General features: G+C 42.4%; 1 protein-coding gene across 1 annotated transcript in view; it reads left to right on the top strand.

Annotated features, from left to right (window-relative positions):
• The first annotated feature begins 4,343 nt into the window (after window positions 1-4,343).
• MBNL3 (muscleblind like splicing regulator 3) overlaps window positions 4,344-8,653 on the top strand; it is a 110,128-nt gene continuing 105,818 nt past the window's right edge. Inside the window, exon 1 of the mRNA XM_012764758.3 lies at window positions 4,344-4,620. The gene's annotated coding sequence lies outside the window, so the exon portion shown is untranslated. The remainder of the gene's footprint in view (window positions 4,621-8,653) is intronic.

Raw genomic sequence — 8,653 nt, 5'->3', positions numbered from 1 at the left:
TTTCAGAAATTGTCTTTGCAACCTGAGAATTGTTGATCAATTTACTATCTATGCTTGCAATTATTTCAGCATTAAACTAGTTACTGGATTGTCTTATCTTTTCTTCTGTAAGAAACAGAGTCTGCATCATTTTACAAAGAGTTTGCCTTGGGATCCAATATTTATTTGATTTTCTAAACCTTTTTAATAACCAGATTCAGCTTTTTTTTCCCTGTTTATTTAATTAGAACCCTCAAGTGAACTGCAAACTCCAAATTCCCAACTGAATGAAAAATGATTTTTTTTTTTCAGGAATGAACGAATAATCGGTATCTGTAGCTCTTAAACCACCATTAAATGTCCAGAGGCTTCTGAATGGAATGACCACAAATGGGGCTGCAGCCTGTGGAGCCATCACTAGAACACAGCAGCAACAAATAGTACTATCGCTGACAGTATTACGCTGGTGAGAATAAATCCGCAGGTTCAAAACAGTAGGGAGATTCTTCATCTGTCATCCATAGCACAGCCCTGCCCACAGGTCCAATAATACAGGTTGATTATCTGTTTAAAAGAACGATAAATGAGTTACATGGGTTAGCAGAAGAGTAAAAGGATAATTCTGATAGAATATACTGAGTGTTCAAAAACTCCTCAAAACCATAGTGCACTGATATATGAGAGAGTTTAACGTTTCACCTATCCGGAATCTTTAAAAATACAGAAACATTTGTTTGGTAGTGGACTACAATGATCCTTTTGTTACTAAACCATTACATAACTTTTAGAATTCTTTTCTGCATCAAAGTTAATTATACGTATTGGAAGACCTTGCTACTTGAGAGGCTACTACGTCCTTACCCAGAGTCTTAGCCTTACATTTTTATGTGTAAGTGTCCATTTCAAGCATTAAAACACAGAGCACAGGAAGCATGTTCCCTATGTGTGTTGAGATGTTTGCTTACATACGTCTTTTTTTTTTATTTTTTTATTTTGGCATATTATGGGGGTACAGATTTTAAGGTTTCAATAAATGCCCATTTCCCCCTACATACGTCTTTTGACTGGCTCAGGAAGAGGTACAGGACTGAACTGAAGTCCAAGTGTTGCAAGACACTGACCTTTGAAGATTCCTCAAGACATTGGTTCTGTCATGCTTGAAGCTCTGACTTGCGTGGGGCAAAGGCACTGTATATAACCTAAACATTTGTACCCCCATAATATGCTAAAAGAAAAAAAAATTTAAAAAGATATTGGTTCTGAGATGATTCCAACATGCAATATGGTAACAGGTGTAAGTACTCAGAGACTATAATGTACATACATTATTGTAAGAACTCATCTAGTATACCAGTCAGTACACAACTCTATTTTTCCTGGGTCATGACCACAATTATGCCTAAGAGGAAGAACAGAAGAGAAAATGTTGGCTACCTCTAACTACTCTACTAAAGTGGAAAGTAATTCCAAGGTGAGTCTATGCTAGAGAGCAAATGGGCCTTTTTAAAATGCTGAGGGGAGGGAACAGCAATTTCCTAGCACCTTTGAAAACACTCCCCAGTGGCTTGGTGACATGGAAATTTGCCTAGCTTCATTTGGGGAGGTCATGCCACCCTAGATAAAAGGAAGACAGTTTACCAGGCTGAAATTTGTTTATAAGGTTGCTCTCCCCTCCAGTGTGGGAAAGAGAGAATAATGAAGTATCATTTGCAGTTTTCACTTCCCAGAAATTTCAAGCAAGAGGCAATATCATTGAAGCTATACTATCCCCAGAAATAGCAAATTAACTGATGTATGCCTGAAATTTATGATAAAACAATTATTTCAGCAACTCAACAACCAGAAAATTGAGCCAGTTTGTGAGGTATTAGGAAAACCCCGAAGTGCCCCACAGGATGTGTGAATTGAAATGGTGGACAGAGGTAAGAGAACTGGTGTTGACCCAAGTTATGTTAAGTATAAAGACTCCTTTGTTGGCTCACTGCGATAACAGGTCCTCATTTGTTAGATCCTCGGGTATAAAGTTATATAATTCAGCCTTGCCCTTCTCCCCAGCCTACTGTGGTAGCCAACACCTCCTAATTTTAGCTGTGGTAGTTCCTGGACTGCCAAAGCCACTTCCTATCTGTCAGACAAATTATACTTTTACAGTAGTGCAGGTAATTTGGTAAATTTGAAGAAAGGTGGGGGGAGGTAGATAGGAATTATAGTCTTTTCCCCCTTTTTCCAGGTAACCAGAAACCCCTGCTCTCTGTTTGACTCTGCTAGGATTCTACCCATTATAACAAAGTATCAGACACTATCTCCACACATTGCCCTGATGATTTTCACAATACTTGCCAACCCCATCGGGGATTTTCTGGATTATTTGATGGGCAGTTTGTACCCACTCTTCTTTCAACTATTCTGATCCTGCTCCTATTATCTTGCATTTAACAAACAGAGATTGATTTCTTGCCTAAAATTAGCTGGAGAATTCTATTTGGATCGGTCCGCCAGAATTAAAAAGTATAATTAGCCTGAGAATTCACTCCACTCTGCAACCTAACTGCTGCTTAAATATTTCCTGCAATGGTTTTGCACTTTCTGCAGAGCATGTAGAACTGTGTCCTCGGGTGAAGCAGTTGATTGCAGGAAAGCAGCCTTGAATTGCTATGAGCTTGTCACTGACGATCCGGCATATGTGTGTGTCAACTACAATTGTCCTCGTAAAATTAAATAAAAGCACGCGTTTATTATTGTGGGGCTCCAATTAAGGGACAGCTGGTGCTTCTATTACACTTGCATTAAATCGAAACTTGTAATTTAGCTGTCCAGATGCACACTTTTTAATCAAAATATAAAATTGCATTTGCTTTGTCCGGTTTCCATTCAAAAGTATCTGGAACCTTACCTCTGGGCTCCTCCTACCCTGCAAACTCCGTACAAGTAGGAGAACTATTTGCACTGATCAACATTTCCCTCTCTGAAGTTCTTAGAGGGATATAAAGGATTGGGGCATTCATAGAAGGGAGAGGAGCCAGGAAGGCAGCTGGTGAGTATTTATTTATTTGGCCTGCGATGAGTTGATATATTTATTGACTAAGGTCATTTTTGAAATTACCTATTTAGCCTCACCTGTCTCGGAAATTATCTATAAGCATACAGCTTGGAACCACACTGCCTATCTCACTGGCACTCCAGTTCCCAAAGCTCTAGAAACTTTGCTTGCCCCCACTGCAACCCCCATCCCCGCCTCTGGGGATGTGTGCATGCTGCGCTCCTTTTCGCTTTTGTAAAATCGAGCGTTATGATTTGTGCCCCTTTCCCTTAATAATGAAATGGCAAAGGGCATTTGCAGGGGGGCTGGGCCGCCGGGTGTAGGGGAGAGGCGCCACACCCCCTGAGAATAAAGCCCGCGCTGCGCTCTCGGAGAACCCTGCACGAATGAGCGAACCACACAAAGAATATATTTCGCGACGAAACAGCGCCCTACAGGAAGAAAGTACCCGCACTCGGAGCGTGAGCAGGAGCGAGACTTTTTCGCGCTCTTTGGGAGCAGCGAGAGGGAGGCGGAGGACAGAGAGTCCCGGGGTGGGCGCGGGAGCACGGGCAGCACGCGGCCGGATTCCCGCGCGTCCCGCAGCGGCGAGCAGGGGCTGGCAGCGGCGCGCCGAGCCAGGTGAGGTTTGCGGCGGCAGTGGCGATGCGGGGCGCGTCGCGCCACCTGGACGGGCGGGGCAGGGCCGGACAGCCGTGCGTGCCGCTTCCCAGCCGAGCGCTCCGGCCGCCCGGGCGCGGCTCCGGTGCCTGGCAGAGTTTCACGGGAGTTGCCGTTTTGGCGCCCAAAGCCCCCTCACTATTGCCGTTCCCGCCGCGCGCCCCGTGGGTCAGCCTCCGGGCATAGAGAGCCGTGGCCCCCTGGCCCAGGCTGCCCGGGCTCGGTGGGCTCTGCGAGGGGCCGTCTGGTCGAGGGCACCGGGCCGGGGTGCAGGGCACGCCTTTGGCTCAGGCCAGGCGGGGTTTGGGCCGGGGTTGCCATGGCAGCTGCTCGCCGGGCGGGAACCCCACGCCCGCCCGCCCGCCGCGAGGGAGCTGGGGCGTTCCGAGGTGTGCTCCAAGTGGACTGAACCAAGAGGAGGGGAGAGGAGGGGAGGGCCGGCCCGGGTCCCCCATCGCCTCCCCCAGCCCGCCGGCCTGCCCGGGGAAAGGGCCCCCGTGGAGTGGAGAAAAGAAAATATTGTTTCCTCCGGGCCTGAAAGTGGCTTGCAAAAAGCACGGGGTGGGAGGGGGGCAGAGGGGAGCGAGGGATTGTCGCCTCCATCCGAGAGTCCGCATGTGCGTGTCTCTAGACTTGACATTTTATACCCCATAGCGGCCGACTCGGAGCCGGGTTGCACGTCCCAGCCCTGAAGTTATGTAGGTGGGGCGGGCTTTAATTTGCTTATATCTAATGATTTCAGGAACCTCGCTTTAAAATGGCGGCATTCAGTATACACCCCTGCTAAAGGCTCTCTCCCCCAGCACCGGGGCCACCTCGCGCAGCGCTGCTTTTGCTTCTGCCGCTAACAGATGGCATGTGCCACTGTCGCTGCCGCTGCCCTTCCCGCTGCCGCTGAGAGCAGGGCCCCTTAGCCTCTGGGTTTGCGCTAGCAGCATAAGGTAAGGCTGGAGATGAGTTGGGATTTGTAATAGTGGCTTCCTTTTTAGGACGTGGACAAAATAATGCCTTTTAAACTTTATTTTACCAAACGGCAAATGGAAGGAAAAGTAATCCTACAACTTTGTTGCGATTTTAGTAGAGTTTTAATTTTTCTCCTCTTTTTCTTCTCTCCTCCTTCCTCCTCCTCCTCTTCCACTTTCCTCCTCCTCCTCCACCTTCCTCCTCCTCCTCCTCCACCTCCTCCTCCTTCTTCCTCCTCCTCTTTTTCCTCCTTTCTTTCTCCTCCTTCTTCTCCCTTCCCTCCTTTCCTTTATCCTTTTTTTCCTACTTTCTTCTTCTTTTTTTCTTTCTTTTTTTTTTTGTAATTTAAAGGAACTTCTTGCATGGCATATCATCAGCAAATGCTATTAACAGTAAATTTCCCCATTTTCGTGCGATATCGTGAGCAGTACCACAGCTTCCTTTCAGAACCTTGTCTCCTCCCACCCTGGATCAACACATTTGGACAACTCTCTCATTTACTACTGGGGTCTGAAGGGCATGAGTGTAGATTTTAGGGGAATATTGTAAAAAGGTAACTTTAGTTTTTAACACTCACACAATAAGCTTTTATGGGAAGAAAACGAAATTAAGCACAGACTAGTAATGAAAGTTGGCATTTAAGTGATTCATTTGTGTAGTTTTACAATTACTGTAGTTGACCTACTGCGTGTTTTTCTGAGCACTGTCTACTGGTTGTCATGTATAGATACAACAGATGAATTTGTTGCTTTAATTATAGTAATGTGTTTTAGAGGAGTTCTCTCCTCATAGACGTTCTTAAATTGCTGTTTGTAAATTGAGCTCAAATCCACACTACCTATGTGAGTATAGCGTTCACAGGACATCAATTAAAACAACATTCTTACAAGATTTAATTTTGAAATGATTGGTAATTTTTTACTGTGCTGGCTCTCTGGTTTAATCAATAAATGTTTGGGTGATTACTGAGATAATGGTTGGAAAACAGACTGTTGATAGAGCTTTACAAGTGACGAAACATCAGTGCTTAATATAATTCATCCAAGTTTTGTTTTGTTTCTTTTCCCCCTCTGATGAAAGGTGTATTGACAATGAGGCTTACCAGAGACCTCGGATTTTTCCTGATTATATTCACATTTTCTTTGGCCCATGCAAAGCTAGTCTTTTAAGTACTTCTTAAAGTCCTTTTTAATTTTTTTTCTAATATGCAATACTTTGGGGAGGTGCTTTCCTATTTATCAAAACTTCTTTATACATAGCCTAAATGGGCTTTTGCCCATAGCTCAGCTCATATTATTCTACCTCTGTCCAATTCTTATTTCTCCCAAAACAGTAGAAGCTACTTGGTTGGCAGACACTGTTGCTACTAAATTTAGCAAGTGTTGGAAAGGGGAAGAAAAGATTGTTTTGCACCTATTAAACATGGTGCAGTTTTCCTGCCCAGGTGCTATAGTCTACCTAGAAACAAAGAATCAAACCATTGTTTACAATGGAATTTACTATACAATAAATTTTGCCTCAGTTTTTCAGATTATTGTTGAGAGAAGCATGTGGGGCAGGAAGGAGAGTTCCTGCAGGTAGAGGGATATATGCATTTTTGCATAGATGACAAAAAGCAACTTCTTCCATTTTAGTGATTACATACTTAGATCATAATTCAGTGAGCTTTGCTTCCGGATGTGCTGCCTTGCTGCTGAAAGACTTTGGACCAAACACATCCTATTTTTTTAAAAAAGTGAAAATACTAAACCTTGGGTCCAGAATAGACAAACTGAACCGTTGTCAGAGTCATTAGAAGGAAATTTTGCCAGTTAACATTCTGCTGCCTCATATAGTGATGAGATTAGAGACCTTGTATGAAAACATAAGTGAAGGAGTTTGTCAGAAAAAATATTTTAAGAAAGAATTTATATAGTGCTGGGCTAGAGGTGGTGACTGCATGTTTTGCTGTACTTCTAAGAGCTACTTCATTTCTCTAATTTCCTTTGCTGCTTTAAGCACTGGTAATGACTCCCAGGGCTATTGTAAAGCACCTTTTTTCTCAACTGTCCACTTTAGGCATTTCACAACAGCTGCTTTTTATGATTATGAGCTGGTAGCCAAAGTATCTTTGGTATTCCCTTGACCCACCCTCTACCTAAATAATGCTTCTCACAAAGTAGGTGTTTAATAAATGTCGAATTAAAAAGAAAAATGGATAGTTTATAAACTCACAGAGGAGCAGATTTTGTGCACAATGTTCATTTTAAACAGAAGACATTTTTGGGCACTTGCAAGAACCTAAAAATTTAAAGTAGATTAGAATGTACATTCCCCTAATTGCCTGCATTCTCTCTGTCTCAGATGGGTTCTCTTGCCTCCCATTGTACTCCCAGGCACTCCTGTAATTCATCCTTTTGACCAGTAGGTGTATTATTATCTGTCCAGCTTCACAATATGAAAAAGTAATCACAGCAGCTTGGGAATAAAAAAGGTTTTGTCTTTTGAGTGGCTGTACAGTACTGCACATGCTGGAACAGTGACAGTCTCTTGGCTGTTGTGCAGATGTTGACAATATAGTATGAAGTACAATTTTGTTCTCCACCCAGCTGTCTTTATATGTGAGGGAGGAGGGGAGGGAAGGAAGGGAGTAAGGAAGTGCCCTAAAGTGGTGAGGATTTCCATTCATAAAATTTTACACTTATCCTGCTTATAGTACAATAAACTGAAGAAGGTGGCAGGATTTTTCTGTTTTGAAATAATGTTCTCTGATAGAATTACTAACAGGGACTGGGACATACCAGATAGTACATAAGTTACAGTACATGTTTAACAAGTAATTTGATCCTGTAATTAAAGTTCGATAATGGTTGCTGCCATGTTAAAACTATCAAGTGTCTGTAACCCTACACTCACCTTTACTTCACCACGATTCTCCCATACTGTTGAGTTTTCTTAAGTCCACTAAGTGGAATAGATGGATTTTCCCTGTTGTAAATATATGTGATGTTAAGAAAATAGAAATCAGAAGTTGTGATTCTTTGTGGAATTTTTCTGACTCTCCCTAGATGTGATACAGCTCTCACTTAAAAAATAGAAAGAAACCTGAGCTTCAGCTAAAATGAGATGGGTATTTTCCCCCTAAGACAACAAACTGTCTGGGAGCAAGTTGTTTAATTGTCAACCAACCAACATAAATTATGACCAAAAGGAAAGCAATTAGATCTATATTAATGTGGGCTTTTAGATGTTAAGGAGAACACATGGTTCCACAATGTCCTACTTTTCACGAACAGTTATATATTGCCTCAGGATAGCCAAATGACAGTGTTGGAAAGGCAACTTTGAAATTGTATAAATAAGATATCAATTAACTTATCAGGTGTTCATGACATACACATGACCTGAAAGGGATAAGAAAAAAATTTTTTTCAGGTCATTCTAATAATGACACAATATAAATCCATTATTTAGTTCTACTTGGTATTAAATTGAGAGATAGTGTTTTTAAAAGATTGATGGGGAAACTAATACAATCTGGGAAGTGGGATCTTATCATTTTTATTGGAAAAATAATGGTAGTATCAAATTGTCTGGGCACACAAACATACACATGAACATGAGTGTGAAAATTAGTGGTCAATTTAGAACAATTTATGCAGGTGTGCATTGACTTCTCCCTGAAAGATTATAGGAAAATACCTACTTTTACAGCATTCTTCTGATTCTAAGAATGGAGGAAAAAAGGTTTACAATAAACTATAATAAATAATTGACCTAAGTGATGTCTCTCTGAAGCTCAGAAAAAGAGCCAGGGCTCAGAATGTTCAGCTCCACGCAGTTCCCTTTCAGAAAAAGAATACATTGCTTAGAACTCAAGAAGCAAGAATGAAAGGAGGCTTGATTGAAATCTTTGTGTGCATGCGCGCATGTGTGCACGTGTGCGTGTGTGTGCGTGTGCATATTCTCCTTTTATGTATATGGTGCTTTTCAAGAAGCTCAAGCATAGTAATCCCACAGCTCTTTATAACA

This window comes from Microcebus murinus, chromosome X (assembly GCF_040939455.1).
Source record: "Microcebus murinus isolate Inina chromosome X, M.murinus_Inina_mat1.0, whole genome shotgun sequence".
In the NCBI taxonomy this organism is placed as follows: Eukaryota; Metazoa; Chordata; class Mammalia; order Primates; family Cheirogaleidae; genus Microcebus; species Microcebus murinus.
Note: the sequence above shows the minus strand (reverse complement) of the source record. Positions and strands in the feature narration are given on the sequence as shown.